Below are 18,974 nucleotides of genomic sequence, written 5' to 3'. Positions count from 1 at the left end.
CCCAGCATGCCCAAACAGCCAGTGACTGTTGCAAAATTACAACTCCCAGCATGCCCAAACAGCCATTGTCTGTCCGGGCATGCTGGGAGTTGTTGTTTTGCCACAGCTGGTGAGCCACATGTGGTTGTTCCTTTAAAAGGGGTTATTCAGGATTAGAAGAAAAACAAAACTGAACACATTTCTTCCAGAAACAGCGCCACCCTTGTCCTCAGGTTGTGTGAGGTATTTCAGCTCAGTTCCATTAAAGTGAATGGAGTCAAGTTGTAATTCCACACACAACCTGAGGACAGGGGTGGCGCTGTTTTTTGGAAGACATCATCTCAGTTTTTCAATTCCTGCATAACCCCTTTTAATGGGCTTATGCAATAGGATAGGGCAGTGTTTCCCAACCAGGGTGCCTCCAGCTGTGGCAAAACTACAACTCCCAGCATGCCCGGACAGCCGAAGGCTGTCCGGGCATGCTGGGCGTTGTAGTTTAGCCACAGCTGGAGGCACCCTAGTCGGGAAACACTGCACTTCCTAAATCAAAACCAGATCCCCTGAGGCAGAACAGGAGATCAGTGCAGGTATGGAGGGGAAGGTGAGTAACAGATTATAATTTTTATTATTATTATTATTTTTTTTTTTATCAAGCAGTAAAAGTATCATTTCCATATAACTAAAGGGGTTATCCAAGAAAAACTTTTTTTTTTTTCATATCAACTGGCTCCAGAAAGTTAAACAGATTTGTAAATTACTTCTATTAAAAAAATCTTAATCCTTTCAGTACTTAAGAGCTGCTGAAGTTGAGTTCTTCTTTTCTGTCTTAAAGGGGTACTCCGCTGCCCTGCTTTGGAGCTCTGCTCCCCAGCGTCCGGAAGTTTATTGTTCCGAACGCTGTGTGCGGGCTTCCGTGTTCAGGGCCGCCCCTCGGCGCCCCTTCCCATAGACTTTCGTTGAGGGGGCGGGCATGACGTCACGAGGGGGAGGGCGTGACATCACGAGGGGCGGCCCTGAACACGGAAGCCCACACACAGCGTTCGGAACAATAAACTTCCGGACGCTGGGGAGCGGAGCTCCGGAAGCAGGGCAGCGGAGTACCCCTTTAAGTGCTCTCTGATGACACGTGTCTCGGGAACTGTCCAGAGTAGAAGCAAATCCCCGTAGCAAACCTCTTCTACTGTGTGCAGTTCCAGAGACAAGCAGCGATGTCAGCAGAGAGCACTGTTGTCATAAAGAAAAGAACAACTCAACTTCATCAGCTGATAATTATTGGAAGGATTAAGATTTTTTAATAGAAGCAATTTACAAATCTGTTTAACTTTCTTGAGCCAGTTGATATAAGTAAAAAATGTTTTCCTGGAATACCCCTTTAATTAGACTTACTTCTATACATATTCCATCACAATACTACTTTATTAACAGTTTATTATTTTAACTCATTGAGGCCTTTATAAAGTTTTTTTTTTTTAAAGGTGCATGACCCCTTTAAATTTACCTCTACTATTAGTTGGCTTAAACGTGCACAAGAGCTTGCGCCAGAATTTGGCGCACTTTTTGGTGTGTTTAAAGTCCCAACTAGAGATGAGCGAATTTACAGTAAATTAGATTTGTCACGAACTTCTCGGCTCGGCAGTTGATGACTTGTCCTGCATAAATTAGTTCAGCTTTCCGGTGCTCCGGTGGGCTGGAAAAGGTGGATACAGTCCTAGGAAAGAGTCTCCTAGGACTGTATCCACCTTTTCCAGCCCACCGGAGCACCGGAAAGCTGAACTCATTTATGCAGGATAAGTCATCAACTGCCGAGCCGAGAAGTTCGTGACGAATCGAATTTACTGTAAATTCGCTCATCTCTAGTCCCAGCCTTTCTGGAAACCAAACCCCTTTTTTAGGTGGAAAAAAAAAAAACATAAAAATGCATAGTAAAAAACTTGGCATGTCCTCAGAGCAGCGCTCTCACCTCAGCTCACAGGAAACTGTTTATTATTAAGTGTAAATAATTTGTGTAACACTTCGCTGTTACATTTACCATTGATCGTTTTAGTATGTAAACATTCCATTAAAGTCAATGGCCTTGGAGATAATGCTAAAAGTATTGCGCAATTCTTTTTGATCGGCTTTATATCTCATCAAAGCAAAGTTGTGATGGGGGCGGTTGTACTGTTCATGAGTTTTTTTTGTTTTTTAGTTAGAAGTTATATGTCAATCTATTAGAGCAAAAAACATCATAAATAAACCCTTGTTGGAGGGAAATGTGGTAATGTTAAATGCGCCATTCACGTCGTAATATATCGATAGCTTCATTTAAAGAAACGCTCCAGGTCTTGTATACTGTTTTTGCCCATATCATACACACTCCTCATCTCTAGTCTTACAGCGTCATCTGTTTTATTCCAGCACAGCTCCATCTATACGTTTCATTACTGTAACTGGGTCATGTGATCACCAGCCTGACCCAAAGAAAACCACAGTGTTTAATATGTCTGTCCTGGATCAGCTTTTCATGTGATCTAAAGGATGACATCATCACCCACCTATAAGTTCTCTCCTGGCTGCTCACAGACTCCTCCCCACCCAGAACTGTATACTGCTGCTGCTATCTCTGTAAGGTCAGGATATATAGTTATACACCCCTCCTGCATCCTATGTTCATACTTTGTGTATTTTAGCCTGTTTTATTCCAGCACAGCTGCATCCATATGGTTCATTACTGTAACTGGGTCATGTGATCACCAGCCTGGCCCAAAGAAAACCACAATGTTTAATATGTCTGTCCTGGATCGGCTTCTTTTGTGAACTAAAGGATGACATCAACACCTATAAGATCCCTTCTGGCTGCTTTCAGACCCCTCCCCACCCAGATTTGTGTACTGCTGCTGTTATCTGTGCAGGTACAAGATATATAGTTATACATCTTTCCTGTGGCTGTGTTCACACTTTGTGTTTTTTCCGCTGTGATTTTCCTCAAAATAGCAGGAAAATGGCAATTTAAAAAAAAAATATGTTTGCACATAATGTGAAAGAAACACATAATTTTTAATGCAATTTTGAAAAATCATCTAAAAAAATGCCAAAATGTTATAAAAAACCCTACAAAAATTCAGTAAAAGTGCAACATGCAAGTCCTGGCAATAGTTCTCCAAAACACACACTTTGAATAAGAAAACTCATCAAAACTGCACATAATGTGAACGGACCCCATCCCACTTATGAGTCTCAGCAGTTCGGGCTGCTGGAGTCTAACCAGGTGATTAGGTTGATCTCATTCGGGAAGTGCAGTGATAAGACTCCACACACCCTCTCTCTCTTTCTTTCTCTGCTAAGCCAGAGGCATCATGGGAAATGTAGGCAGCCGTTGGAAATCATTTTAGTGATGAAATTAGAATCAGTATGGCTGAAAACCCATGCCTGCCACATCAGCTAAAACAGGTATTCACAAGGCACACTCAAGAGCCTGTACATTTTTCTCTAATAATAGCCTATGCTGCAGTGTATAGTAATAATTAAATAAATAAATTCTGTGTATATATATATATATATATATATATATATATATATATATATTAGCTGAGTACCCGGCGTTGCCCGGTTTTTCCTTCCTAATCCTTGTTGGGGAGGAAAATAAACAAAGGAGGAAGCTTTTGACTTTATATCCAGTCCTCATATATTGTTGTCATATCCCAACCCCATATCCTGTCCTCCTATCCCGACCTCCTATCCCGACCTCCTATCCCGACCTCCTATCCAATCCATCTAATCCCAACCTCCTATCTCGAACCTCCTATCCTGACCTCCTATCCCGTCCTCCTATCCCGTGCTCCTATCTCGACCTCCTATCTTGACCTCCTATCCCGTCCTCCTATCCTGTCCATCTATCCCAACCTCCTATCCCGTCCTCCTATCCAGTCCTCCAGTCCTCCTCTCCCGTCCTCCTATCCTGTCCTCCTATCCTGTCCTCCTATCCCGTCCTCCTATCCCAACCTCCTCTCCCGTCCTCCCATCCTGTCCTCCAATCCTGACCTCCTATCCCGACCTCCTCTCCCGTCCTCCTATCCCGACCTCCTCTCCCGTCCTCCTCTCCCGTCCTCCTATCCCGACCTCCTATCCCGACCTCCTTTCCCGACCTGTAATATGTGACCAGGTATTGAAATATCTCAGGAAGTACAGAAGTTATGTGGGAACATACATTTCCCATTGATTTGCATGGGACTTTACACAAAAACCCCGACCCTCACAAATGGGGGTAGTTAAGGGTTAAATTAACTATCCAATATTTTAAGTGGACATATAAGTAACATGTGGCACAAAGTGTCTGCACTTGATCTTGTAGAGTACGACAGCAGGACTCCAGGAGGTAACTCGACCCTTATGGTTTGTGAACATGTGGCCACTATGGAGAAAGCCAAAAAGTTACTCAGCCCCCACAAAGAATGGTAAACCTGCCGCATATTGTTCTGTGCAATTGAATGCAATCTATTGTTCCCAGTTATCAACCAGTTAAGCTGAGGAGCTTAACTGGTGACTCAACTGGTGACAGAAAGTTATTCAGATATGTAAATTACTTCTAATAAAAAATCTTAATTCTTCCAGTATTTATCAGCTGCTGTATACTACAGAGGAAGTTCTTTTCTTTTTAAATTTCCTTTCTGTCTGACCACAGTGCTCTCTGCTGACACCTCTGTCCATGTCAGGAACTGTCCAGAGTAGGAGCAAATCTCCATTGCAAACCTCTCCTGCTCTGGACAGTTCCTGACATGGACAGAGGTGTCAGCGGAGAGCACTGTGGTCAGACAGAAAATAACTTCCTCTGGAGCATACAGCAGCTGATAAGTACTGGAAGGAATAAGATTTTTTTTAATAGAAGTAACTTACAAATCTGTTTAATTTTCTGGCACCAGTTGATTTAAATTAAATCGCTTTCCAGCGGAGTACCCCTTTAATCCTTCCAGTACATGTCAGCGGCTGTATACTCCAGAGGAAGTTGTGTAGTTCTTTTCTGTCTGACCACAGTGCTCTCTGCTGACACCTCTGTCCATGTCAGGAACTGTCCAGAGCAGGAGAAAATCCCCATAGCAAACCTCTCCTGCTCTGAACTGTTGCTGACACTGACAGAGGTGTCAGCAGAGAGCACCATGCTTAGACTGAAAAGAACTACACAACTTCCTCTTTAGTATACAGCAGCTGATAATTACTAGAAGGATTAAAGGCGTACGCCGATGGAAAACAATTTGTTTTTAAATCAACTGGTGCCAGAAAGTTAAACAGATTTGTATATTACTTCTATTAAAAAATCTTAATCCTTCCAGTACTTATCAGCAGCTGTATGCTACAGAGGAAATTCTATTCTTTTTTAATTTCTTTTTTTTTTTGTGTTGTCCACAGTGCTCTCTGCTGACCCATGATGCCCGTATCAGGAACCGTCCAGAGCAGGAGAAAATCCCCATAGCAAACCTATGCTACTGTGGAAAGTTCCTGACACGGACAGAGGTGTCAGCAGAGAGCACTGTGGTCAGACAAAAAAGAAATTCAAAAAGAATAGAATTTCTTCTGGAGCATACAGCTGCTAATAAGTACTGGAAGGATTAAGATTTTTTAATAGAAGTCATTTACAAATCTGTTTAACTTTCTGGCACCAGTTCATTTAAAAAAAAATAAAGTTTTTCACAGCAGTACCCCTTTAAGATTAAATAGAAGTAATTTACAAATCTGTATTACTTTCTGGAAGCAATTGATTTTAATAATTTTGTTGCCTCTGGAGTACCCCTTTAAGCACCCACATTGTTGGAATTTAAAGGGGTTATCCAGGAAAAAACTTATATATATATATCAACTGGGTCCAGAAAGTTAAACAGATTTGTAAATTATTTCTATTAAAAAATCTTAATCCTTTCAGTACTTATGAGCTTCTGAAGTTAAGGTTGTTCTTTTCTGTCTAAGTGTTCTCTGATGACACGTGTCTCGGGAACCGTCCAGTTTAGAAGAGGCTTGCTATGGGGATTTGCTTTTAAACTGGGCGGTTCCCGAGACACGTGTCATCAGAGAGCACTTAGACAGAAAAGAACTACTCAACTTCAGAAGCTCATAAGTACTGAAAGGATTAAGATTTTTTTAATAGAAGTAATTTACAAATCTGTTTAAATTTCTGGAGCCCGTTAATATATATATATATATATATATATATATATATAAAAGTTTTTTCCTGGAATACCCCTTTAAGGTCAGCAGTACCTGGATATTCTTTGGGAGACACAATTCTCTTGATCAGTGACTTCCACCATTAATATATATAAATCTGCAATACATGTTTAAAATGATTGAATGAAGTGAATGGCACCAACCCCCGCTGGCCCTGATCCCAATGAGCAGGCTTACTTTTCGACAGGGTTACCCTTAGGCCAGGGGCCTCTCGTGTCTATGGAAAAAATCTGGCACCATGTTTAGGCTCTTGAATAGAACTTGAAGAATCCCAAGCTTTGACTCATCCTGACCTCTCCCATTGTTACTAATAGGCCACATCCTTCATTGCCTAAAAAAATGTGCCATGCAAATTGAACATTTGGCTGATATGCCTCCATTTAAAAAATAATTAAATAAATCAAATAAAAAAAAATAAAAAATAATAATAATAATAATAAAAAAAGAAAAAAATTATTCTGCATCTCAATAGAATATGATATCAGACATTCCATGGACTGCTGGATACATTAGTGCTTCCCAACCAGGATGCCTCCAGCTGTTGCAAAACTACAACCCCCAGCATGCCCGGACAGCCGAAGGCTGTCCGGGCATGCTGGGAGTTGTAGTTTTGCAACAGCTGGAGGCACGCTGATTTGAAAACACTGGTCCAGATCACCTAGTGATGTACCAAACTGTATAGATTAATAGTTTTGCAACAGCTGGAGGCACGCTGGTTGGGAAACACTTGCCCAGATAACCTACTGATGTACTAAAGTGTATAGGTTAATAGTTTTGCAACAGCTGGAGGCACGCTGGTTGGGAAACACTGGCCCAGATCACCTAGTGATGTACCAAACTGTATAGGTTAATAGTTTTGCAACAGCTGGAGGCATACTGGTTGGGAAACACTGGTCCAGATCACCTAGTGATGTACCAAACTGTATAGGTCAATAGTTTTGCAACAGCTGGAGGCACGCTGGTTGGGAAACACTGGTCCAGATCACCTAGTGATGTAACAAACTGTATAGGTTAATAGTTTTGCAACAGCTGGAGGCACACTGGTTGGGAAACACTGGTCCAGATCACCTAGTGATGTACCAAACTGTATAGGTTAATAGTTTTGCAACAGCTGGAGGAAAGTTAGTTTGGAAACACTGGTCCAGATCACCTAGTGATGTACCAAACTGTATAGGCTAATAGTTTTGCAACAGCTGGAGGCACGCTGGTTGGGAAACACTGGTCCAGATCACCTAGTGATGTACTAAACTGTATAGGTTAATAGTTTTGCAACAGCTGGAGGCACGCTGGTTGGGAAACACTGGCCCAGATCACCTAGTGATGTACCAAACTGTATAGGTTAATAGTTTTGCAACAGCTGGAGGCATACTGGTTGGGAAACACTGGTCCAGATCACCTAGTCATGTACCAAACTGTATAGGTTAATAGTTTTGCAACAGCTGGAGGCATGCTGGTTGGGAAACACTGGCCCAGATAACCTACTGATGTACTAAACTGTATAGGTTAATAGTTTTGCAACAGCTGGAGGCACACTGGTTGGGAAACACTGGTCCAGATCACCTAGTGATGTACCAAACTGTATAGGTCAATAGTTTTGCAACAGCTGGAGGCACGCTGGTTGGGAAACACTGGTCCAGATCACCTAGTGGTGTACTAAACTGTATAGGTTAATAGTTTAGCAACAGCTGGAGGCACGCTGATTGGGAAACACTGGCCCAGATCACCTAGTGATGTACCAAACTGTATAGCTCAATAGTTTTGCAACAGCTGGAGGCACACTGGTTGGGAAACACTGGTCCAGATCACCTAGTGGTGTACTAAACTGTATAGGTTAATAGTTTAGCAACAGCTGGAGGCACGCTGATTGGGAAACACTGGCCCAGATCCCCTAGTGATGTACCAAACTGTATGGGTCAATAATTTTGAAACAGCTGGAGGCACGTTGATTGGGAAACACTGGCCCAGATCACCTAGTGATGTACCAAACTGTATAGGTTAATAGTTCTGCAACAGCTGGAGGCACACTGGTTGGGAAACAATGGTCCAGATCACCTAGTGATGTACCAAACTGTATAGGTCAATAGTTTTGCAACAGCTGGAGGCACCCGGTTGGGCTAGTTACTGGATTGACCTTTTTTGCTAGAAAATATAGTGCATGTCATAATACAACCACCGTGGCTTTACATCCAGCTTGTTCTTTTGTAATAGGTCATTAATATAAATTTGTGAACCCCACCTTTGGCGCCCCCCCCCCAAAAAAAGAGGTACCAAATCCCATTGTTTGTTTCCAACCGTACCAGTCAGCTGTTTCGTAACCCAATTTCACCTGTACAGGGAAAAACAGTGCACACCTTTTATGCTCTCTGTCCGAATATTTTTATTTGGGGCCCCTTTATTCTTGGCAAGAATAAGAGCCCATTCACACAGCGGAATATCCGTGACGTTTCGGGCACGGCAGGGGCAGACTCACAGTCAGCGCTAGTACCGATGGGACATGCGCCGTCTGCATGGACAGCAATGTGTCCTAGCGGATTCGGGAGAAAGACTGAACATGTTCATTCTTTCTGCGGAATCCGGAATTAGAATTTCCGGAAAATTCCACCATGTACAAGGTGCAGCAGAATCCCATTGAAAACAATGGGAGGCTGCTGCACCTGAATTTCCAAGCTCAATTTTCCTGCTGAATTCCATGGAATTTACTCTGTGTCAATGGGCTCTAAGGGGGAGATCTATCAAAACCAGTGCAAAGGAAAAGTTGTCCAGTTGCCCATAGCAACCAATCAGATCGCTGCTTTCATTTTGCAGACTTCATATATCTATAAAACAAAAGCAGAGCTCCTCATAGAGCAGTATATTCTAAGCAGTGTGGATGTAGGTGGATATAGGATACACAATTGTTTCAGTGGTCCTCTCACCTGGTACGGTTGTGTAAATGACACAACTACACAAGCGCGTGATAGATAGTGGTGCAGCCTCCCGGTATCGGATCCAGCGTACAGCAGGCCGATCAGTAGCAGTATGTATGAGTAGAAGAAAAACCCGGTTCCAAGGCGCGATCCACAAAGTCAGTCATAAGGTGGTGATAAATAAAGTATTTATTTAGCCAGGGTGCAACGCGTTTCGGGGCATGGGATCCCCTTCGTCAGGCAAATAGGCTAAACATCATGTACAACAGACTGGTTCGTTTTAAATAGGTCTATTTAAAACGAACCAATCTGTTGTACATGATGTTAAGCCTATTTGCCTGACGAAGGGGATCCCATGCCCCGAAACGCGTTGCACCCTGGCTAAATAAATACTTTATTTATCATCACCTTATGACTGACTTTGTGGATCGCGCCTTGGAACCGGGTTTTTCTTCTACTCATACATCCTTCATTTTGCAGAGGCCTTGTTTGAAATGAAAGAAGCGATCTGATTGATTACTATGGGCCAGCATGTTCTGCCGGCAATCGCAAAAAATTACACCGTGTGAACTTACATATTCAGAATCCCACCTATATAATTGACAGAAGTATATTTCTTATCATGTACACAAAAGAAATATTTTAAAGTTTTTTCGATGTTGAAGACCAAGGCCAGCTCCACCTATAGGCAAAATAGGCAGCCGCCTAGAGCACCCACTTGATAGGGGCACCGTTCTTTCTCCCGGTTCTGACTGCCGGTAAGCTGTCACCCCAGTAGTAAGGTGATTACATGAGGAGGAGGTTTGTCATAGTGTGTCACCCCAGTAGTAAGGAGATTACATGAGGAGGAGGTTTGTTACAGTGTGTCACCCCAGTAGTAAGGAGATTACATGAGGAGGAGCTTTGTTACAGTGTGTCACCCCAGTAGTAAGGAGATTACATGAAGAGGAGGTTTGTTACAGTGTGTCACCCCAGTAGTAAGGAGATTACATGAGGAGGAGGTTTGTTACAGTGTGTCACTCCAGTAGTAAGGAGATTACATGAGGAGGAGCATTGTTACAGTGTGTCACCCCAGTAGTAAGGAGATTACATGAGGAGGAGATTTGTCACAGTGTGTCACCCCAGTAGTAAGGAGATTACATGAGGAGGAGCTTTGTTACAGTGTGTCACCCCAGTAGTAAGGAGATTACATGAGGAGGGGGTTTGTTACAGTGTGTCACCCCAGTAGTAAGGTGATTACATGAGGAGGGGGTTTGTAACAGTGTGTCACCCCAGTAGTAAGGAGATTACATGAGGAGCAGGTTTGTTACAGTGTGTCACTCCAGTAGTAAGAAGATTACATGAGGAGGAGGTTTGCTACAGTGTGTCACCCCAGTAGTCAGAAGATTACATGAGGAGGGGGTTTGTTACAGTGTGTCACCCCAGTAGTGATAAGATTACATGAGGAGGGGGTTTGTTACAGTGTGTCACCCCAGAAGTAAGGAGATTACATGAGGAGGAGGTTTGTTACAGTGTGTCACCCCAGTAGTAAGGAGATTACATGAGGAGGTTTGTTACAGTGTGTCACCCCAGTAGTAAGGTTATTACATGAGGAGGAGGTTTGTTACAGTGTGTCACCCCAGTAGTAAAGTGGGGCATGTCAATGGGGGGAGTCAAAATTAGCCTTTGCCTAGGGTGCCATAAATCCTTGTACCAGTCCTGTGAAGGACATGCATGCAACGTTTTGTTTTTTGTCTTTATGGCTTTCTTACCTAAAATAATCTTACGGTCATAGAGGTAGCAAAGATGACGATGTTTTTTGTTACATACAGTTTGTTTATTGTTTAATAAATATTTTGATTGCGCTTATTTTCAAACGTTAAAAATGTATCCTTTTTAATTCTTTTATTTTTTATTTTTTTTTTACTTATTATTATTATTATTATTATTTTTTTTTCTTCTTCTTATTTTAAAAGGATTGTTTGTTTCAGAAAACCTCTCATTCCCAACCTTCATCCATTAGCTGGGGATGTCTTTGGAGGACCCAGCATGTCTGTGCATCATACAACAGCACTAGAGATGAGCGAACTTACAGTAAATTCGATTCGTCACAAACTTCTCGGCTCGGCAGTTGATGACTTTTCCTGCATAAATTAGTTCAGCTTTCCGGTGCTCCCGTGGGCTGGAAAAGGTGGATACAGTCCTAGGAGACTCTTTCCTAGGACTGTATCCACCTTTTCCAGCCCACTGGAGCACCGGAAAGCTGAACTCATTTATGCAGGAAAAGTCATCAACTGCCGAGCCGAGAAGTTCGTGACGAATCGAATTTACTGTAAGTTCGCTCATCTCTAAACAGCACATTTATTTTAGTGGACACTATGAGGTGTTTACTTTTCCCTGGGGTTGCGCTGCATGGAAATTAAACTCATGTTATCATGTTTTCTTAGGGTGCGTTCACAAGGCCGTCTGTCCCCGTTTTTTTTATTTTTTATCCCCGTTTCGGTCCCGTTCTTGCAGGCTGTAAATGGATTAAAAACGGTTTAAAAAAAAACCCATTCAAGTCAATGAGTTTTTTTTTTTTACAATCCGTTTACATCCGTTTGTACCCGCCTGCGCTCATTTCCGTTTTTTTTTTTACGGCAGAAAAAACGGCACATGGAGTATTTTTTCTTCCGGCAAAAAAACGATACAGTAAACAGTAAATTTAACATTGAAGTCTATGGAAAACGGATGAGCCTTTAATGTCATCCGTTTGCATCAGTTTTTTCTATGCGTTTTTTCACCCGTTTTTACTTCTGAGCATGCTCAGAACAAAAAAAACTAAAAAAATATATATATATATATATTTGTTTTATTTATTAACTGAACAATAACGGATCGAAATGGATACAAACCAATAACATCCATTTTTTAAGTCCGTTGTTATTTTTGACGGGAGAAGAACGGGACGAGGCTAGACGGCCGTGTGAACGCAGCAGAGTACAGGATATTGTAAGGGGTGTTAGTAGCGACATACCCTAATGATGTAATTGTACATGCTTGCACATCATATGTGTGTATAGGAATACGATGTATATATCGGAACTCTGTATGCATTACCATATATATCAGTATTTCCCAACCAGGGTGCCTCCAGCTGTTGCAAAACTACAACTCCCAGCATGCCCGGACAGCCTTCGGCTGTCCGGGCATGCTGGGAGTTGTAGTTTTGCAACAGCTGGAGGCACCCACACTGATATATATGTATGTTCATATATCTCTATGATAAACTCACACATGCAATCCATATGCAATGCACTGATCAATGTGCAGCAAGAGAAACCGAGAGTTTTAGGGTCTATTCACACTGCGCCGTCTGAAATCAGCACTGTCAGCAGCAGATTGCCCATTGCCAGATGACACTTCTCTAGCTGATTCCTTGCCAGTAGTTTTGCTACCGATTTTCTGACGCATGAACTAAGCAGCAGAATCCCATTAAACACAATGGGAGGCTGCTGCACTCAGAATCCGCGCAGAATTTTATTGTGGATATTCGGTGCGGAATTTCCATAGTGTGAACGAGCGCCTTAAAATGAGCAACGTTCAAGGGCGGACATATCATATGTACAACAGGCGCTCAGGGGAAGTGGTCTGCAGCAGACCCTACTATGTTCACACGTGCGGACATTCCCTCAACAGTGGAGAACATGCCGGTGCTAGGACTGCTCAGAAAGGTCTCCTAGACGGCATGTCTTTTCTTTCTACGGACACCGGAATTTGAATTTTCACGCCAGAAACGTCTTGTGCGGAAATTCTGCCGTGTGAACAGTGCAGCAGAATCCCATTGAAGTCAATAGGACTCTGCTGCTTCGGAATCTCCGTGTGGAATTCTAATGCGGAATCCCGCATGGAAATTCCATCATGTTATTTTTACATAATATTTTTCACGGTTCACAATTGCTGGTGGATTGTTAGAGACACAGAAGGGAATTCCATTATGAAGAGCTATTGGGGAACGAGGAGCTTGTATAGGGGGAACTCTCGACCCTAGAAAAACTTTACATCTGAGGACCAGACTCTCTGAGAATTAACCCTTAAAAAATGACTTAAAGAGAAGCTCCCACCATCTATATATATATATTTTTTTTTTCTGTAATTTTTTTCTGTCCTTACCTATTGCTAATCTATCCCTAACCCCCTCCCTTCTTTACATTTTTTTCCTACCTTCTAAAGTGTTATATTGCTGTCTCTAATCCTGCATATGGAAGCCGAGCAGGAAGACGATTTCCCCAGCAGGTGCAACGTCACTGAAGCCTGCTGGGCGCTGACTTCTGCCCTTATCTCATCTATGCTGCGCTCCTGTGTTTTCCTAACAGGGTGCCTACAGCTGTTTCACAACTTCAACTTTCAGCATGCCCTGACAGCTATTGGCTGTGAGGGCATGCTGGGAGTTGTAGTTGTGAAACTAGAGGCAGGTATATATAGTTTAGCATATCATTTGTCCACAGAATCATCTGAACAATCCCCCCTTCCTTGATAAATCCTATTTGGTAGATCAGACTTAGACTGGGTTCGCATTACGTTTTAGGCAATACAGGACCGTATACGGATGGGGGGGGGAGCTAAAACCAGGTGCTCCCGTATCCCTGCTGTATGCGGCCCGTATGTAATGTATTTTCAACGAGCCTCAGTTTTGCCCAGTATGCGGTTTTCCCACAGGACCTAAAACCGGGCCGCATACGAGACAAAAATGAGCCGACCGGAGTCAGCATTTTACTCCGGTAGGCTCATTGAAAATACATTACATACGGGCCGCATACAGCAGGGATACGGGAGCACCTGATTTTAGCTCCCCCCCCAGCCATATGCGGTCCTGTATTGCCTAAAACATGATGTGAACCCTACTTTACCCATACAGGACATGTACAGTCCTGGAGCATCAGCGTGACACTGAGATTCAGTCCGCGCGCTGCCTCCAGACTCTACATGCCGGGAGCGGGGATGGCCGGCGCGCGAGGGCCAGTGAGCCAATGCGCGCAGCCCCGGCGTTCACAGCGCTCGCTCCCGCCTGTCTGATTGACAGGCAGGGAACGAGCGCAGGCTGACTGAATTCGGACTGATTGCCCGGCCAGGATCGGTCCGAATTCAGCTGTGACGTCACGGCAGGCTGCAGCCGGCCACTAGGAGGGAGACCCCTGGTGGCCGGAATTCAAGAGCAAATTACAAAAATTTTAAGTATATTAAGGATATGTTGTAGTAGATAAGTACTACAACATATCAAAAAATAAAGTTGATGACAGTGCCCATTTAAATGATTGAAAACCACTTTTTTTCCAATTCAGTGGGCACAGTGCTGCCAACACGTCACGCAAAATCAATGCTGCATTGTTCATGAAGAGGGCGACTGGTGTATTCGGCTTTGTTCTGTCCATGTGGTGGGTTAGTAGAATGTCGTAGAAGCTTCTGGGTGTTTGACAGTAAGATTTTTTTTTCCATTCGCTGTTTCCCAGCATCCAATATGTCCGTCTTTCCTTCCCCTAAGTTGATCATAGGAGTGCGCAGTAAATACACTCCTCCCTTACTATTCCCAGGACCCCCCCCTGTATTCCTGATACTCTAACACTGGCTCTGCCACTCCCAGCTGTCTATTTCTGCTGTCTCACCGTCACGTGTGTCTATCTGATTTCCCGTAATTGTGACTCAGCTCGCTGTCACCTCAGAGAGCTCTTTGTCTTAAAGTGGCAGAGGCGAGACTGGCGCATAAGGGAGAGGCAGGGCGCTTGCAATTGCCAGCTGTCGTATGGGATAAAGGGGAATGTTATACTGGAAACGCTATACTGAAAAATATAAACTGGAAACATTTCAATGTCGGCTCCTTGGAATTGTCCGGAGCGATAAATAATAACTTGGATTTGTTTTACGGGTGAGAAACGGTTAAGATGTTTGGACAGCTGATCAGTATTAGCCAATAAGATACACAAGAGAAAAAAAAAAATATATATATATATACAGTGGTCCCTCAAGTTACAATATTAATTGGTTCTGGGACGACCATTGTATGTTGAGACCAGAACTCTATGGAAATCTGGTAATTGGTTCTAAAGCTCCAAAATGTCATCCAAAAAATAGGAAAAAGTGAGGATTAAAGAAAAATAAGTAGATAATTAATATAGATAAAGCAAATCCTTACATATAAAAGTAAGAAAGATCTGCTAGGAGCTGTAAATCACTGTCTATGTCAGTGTTTTCCAAGCAGGGAACCTCCAGCTGTTGCAAAACTACAACTCCCAGAATGCCCGGACAGCCTTTGGCTGTCCGGGCATGCTGGGAGTTGTAGTTTTGCAACAGCTGGGGGCACCCTGTTTGGGAAACACTGGTCTATGTAGAGGACAGGAGCTTCTTCAGGGTCCTGTACAGTACACAGTGTCCTAAAAAAGTAACATGGAGTCGGCCTTACCTGGTGTCCAATGGAGCAGCTAACCCTGGTACAGGTAAAGAGTACAGAACATGTAATACCTCCCTGTACTGTAGGGGGCGCTACCAGACACCAGTCAGTGCATACGCTTCAGTAATACAGGTATTTTACCAGTAAGTTGCCCATTCTGATTGGTCGTTTCTTCCAGCCATTGACACGTTTCACAGATCTGGACTGTCTGTAGCATTGTATGTTGACTCTGGTTTCAGGTTACAATGGTCCAGAAAAGACCATTGTATGTTGAAACTATTGTATGTTGAGGCCATTGTAAGTTGAGGGATCACTGTGTATATATATACATATATATATATATATATATATATATATATATATATACATATACAAAAGAATAAATCTCCTTTTATTTTAAAAAAATAAAATAAAAAATGGGATAAAAAAACAAATGGAACACCAGCTAATAAACAGAAATAACCGCTATAGTCGTTGCAGAATAAGGGTCTATTGATACGGCGGAATTCCACCTCAAATTAAAGCCCATAGACTTCTATGGGATTCTGCACTCCCATTCACAATTCTGAATTTCCGCTTGGAAGTGCGGAATCCCATAGAGGTCTATGGGCTTTAATTTGAGGCGGACTACTGCAAGCGGAAATTCTGCCGTGTGAGTAGACCCTAAGTCTAGGTTCACACTGCGGAATCTCCAGGCAGAAAGTTTCCGCCTGGAGATTCCGAGTGCGGCCAGCGCCGACGGAATCAGTCGGCGCTAGGACCGCGCGGACACTGCAGTCTCCAATAGACTGCAATGTGTTCCGCGAGTATTTCTGCCTGAAGAATGAGCAACGCCATTCTTCAGGCGGAAATTTCCACGCGGATTTTCCGTTCACAAATTCCGCTTCACGAATTCCGAAGTGTGAATTTGTGAACGGAAACCCATTCACTACACTATACATTTTAGCAAGCGGAATTTCTGCCAGCAATTTCAAAGCGGAATTGCAGGCGGAATTTCCGTAGTGTGAACCTAGCCTAACACATCAGAAGAAAAAGGCTCCCGGGTCCCAATGATCTAATCCCCCCCTATCCACAATGCATTCATTATACCACCATTTATTAAACCAGTATATAACCCTGTCCATCTGCCCCAGAAACCCTTAATAAATTAATTTGGAACAGGCATATGAAGGCGCAGAAGAAAAGAACAAACAAACAAATGAACAAACAAATTAAATATGTCCGGGCATGCTGGGAGTTGTAGTTTTGCCACAGCTGGAGCAGCAGGAGTGATGTTTGTTGAATAAAAAACCTTCCCAGTAAGTTTTCAGAGTGTAGTGCAGTGGTCTTCAACCTGCGGACCTCCAGATGTTGCAAAACTACAACTCCCAGCATGCCAGGACAGCCGTTGGCTGTCCGGGCATGCTGGGAGTTGTAGTTTTGCAACATCTGGAGGTCCGCAGGTTGAAGACCACTGGTGTAGTGGTTATCATTAGAGATGAGCGAACATACAGTAAATTCGATTCATCACAAACTTCTCGGCTCGGCAGTTGATGACTTATCCTGCATAAATTAGTTCAGGTGCTCCCATGGGCTGGAAAAGGTGGATACAGTCCTAGGAGACTCTTTCCTAGGACTGTATCCACCTTTTCCAGCCCACCGGAGCACCTGAAAGCTGAACTAATTTATGCAGGATAAGTCATTAAAGGGGTACTCCGGTGAAAAACTTTTTTTTTTTTTAAACCAACTGGTGCCAGAAAGTTAAACAGATTTGTAAACTACTTCTATTAAAAAAAAAATCTTAATCCTTCCTGTACTTATTAGCTGCTGAATACTACAGCGGAAATTCTTTTCTTTTTTGAAACACAGAGCTGTCTGCTGACATCACGAGCACAGTGCTCTCTGCTGACATCTCTGTCCATTTTAGGAACTGTCCAGAACAGCATATGTTTGCTATGGGGATTTCCTTTTACCCTGGACAGTTCCTAAAAATGGACAGAGATGTCAGCAGAGAGCACTGTGCTCGTGATGTCAGCAGACAGCTCTGTGTTTCAAACGGAAAAGAATTTCCACTGTAGTATTCAGCAGCTAATAAGTACAGGAAGGATTAAGATTTTTTAATAGAAGTAATTTACAAATCTGTTTAACTTTCTGGCACCAGTTGATTAAAAAAAAAAAAAAAAAGTTTTTCACTGGAGTACCCCTTTAACTGCCGAGCCGAGAAGTTCGTGACGAATCGAATTTACTGTAAGTTCGCTCATCTCTAGTTATCATGTCTGCTTTACATGTGGAAGGTCCAGTGGTTTTTGCACTGTATGCGTTAAAGACAAAAAAAAAAAAAGTCTATATAACTAAAAATACATACCTATATAACCAAAATTTCTATAGGTTATGTTTTAGCCCTGTTCAATTTTTGTTTTTTATATAACTAAGAAGAAGTATAAAACCAAGGTCAAACTTCATGTTGTCTGCCGTTTTCTATGCGTTTTCTTTCCCTTAAAGAGAAGTTCACATATTTGAAGGCTTCCACGTATGATCACATATATGTGAAGTCTGTGTTACCTGCAGTTTTTGTTCACCAATTTTTTGCAGTGGTCTTTATACTGCGGCCCTCCAGCTGTTGCAAAACTACAACTCTTAGCATGCACGGACAGGTCATCTGCACAAAGTATAGAGAAATCTAAAGTTAGTTTTTCTAAAGATGTTTTGCAGCTGTAGTTATCTAGGATTATCCCAGAAACGGCGCCACCTTGGTCCCCAGTTTCTGTGTGGTATTGCAGCTCTGCTCCTTCAAAGCAAATAGGGCCAAGTTGTTATACCACATTAAAACTAAGCGCAAGTGTGGCGCTGTTGTGGAAAGAAAGCAGCTATGTTTTTTTTTTTAGTCCTAGAATCCCTTCAACATTTAGGGGATGCGGGACGTACATGTACGTCATGCACCCTCTTCCACTGTCTGAATCGCGCTCATGAGCGGAGCGTGCTTTATACCCGGTGGGTCCCGGCTGCTGTCAGGATCCGTAGCTAATGTCGGACATCACAAATCGTGCAATTGTCTGGCATTACCTTTTAGACACCGCAATCAAATCTGATTGTGGTGTCTAATGTGCCAAAAAATCAAATGCCGATAGCTCAGTGGAGCTAATAGGGACACCCGTGGCAAAATTGTGGGGTCCCGATCAGTTGAGAAAATAGGTGGAGGGTACTTAACTGCCTCCATCCCATCCAATTGGTGCTCCATCTCTGCAGGCAGCCGCAGCAGCCTGTATTTATGGAGCGCCTATGACACTGATTAAAGGGGTACTCTGCCCCTAGACATCTTAACCCCTATCCAAAGGATAGGGGATAAGATGTCTGATCGCGGGGGTCCTGCTGCTGGGGACCCCCGCCATATCGGCTGCGGCCCCCCAGACATCTGGTGCACGGAGTGAACTTCACTCTGTGCCGGATGACTGGCGATGCGGGGCAGAAGCATGTGACGTCATGGTCACACCCCGCTCGTGATGTCACGGCCA

At 43.1% G+C, this 18,974-nt stretch overlaps 1 protein-coding gene and 1 long non-coding RNA gene across 4 annotated transcripts in view; one reads left to right on the top strand and one right to left on the bottom strand.

The window, feature by feature from the left end:
• LOC130277140 (uncharacterized) overlaps window positions 1–18,974 on the top strand; it is a 62,099-nt gene that overhangs the window by 1,711 nt on the left and 41,414 nt on the right. Inside the window, exon 2 of the long non-coding RNA XR_008845376.1 lies at window positions 2,377–2,588. This is a non-coding gene — a long non-coding RNA (uncharacterized LOC130277140). The remainder of the gene's footprint in view (window positions 1–2,376; window positions 2,589–18,974) is intronic.
• The window catches only part of FOSL1 (FOS like 1, AP-1 transcription factor subunit), a 69,225-nt gene that overhangs the window by 26,302 nt on the left and 23,949 nt on the right, over window positions 1–18,974 (bottom strand). The window lies entirely within an intron of this gene.

The sequence above is a fragment of the Hyla sarda genome, chromosome 6 (assembly GCF_029499605.1).
Source record: "Hyla sarda isolate aHylSar1 chromosome 6, aHylSar1.hap1, whole genome shotgun sequence".
Taxonomy (NCBI): Eukaryota; Metazoa; Chordata; class Amphibia; order Anura; family Hylidae; genus Hyla; species Hyla sarda.
The sequence above is the reverse complement of the archived record's forward strand: the minus strand, read 5'-3'. Positions and strand labels throughout refer to the sequence as shown.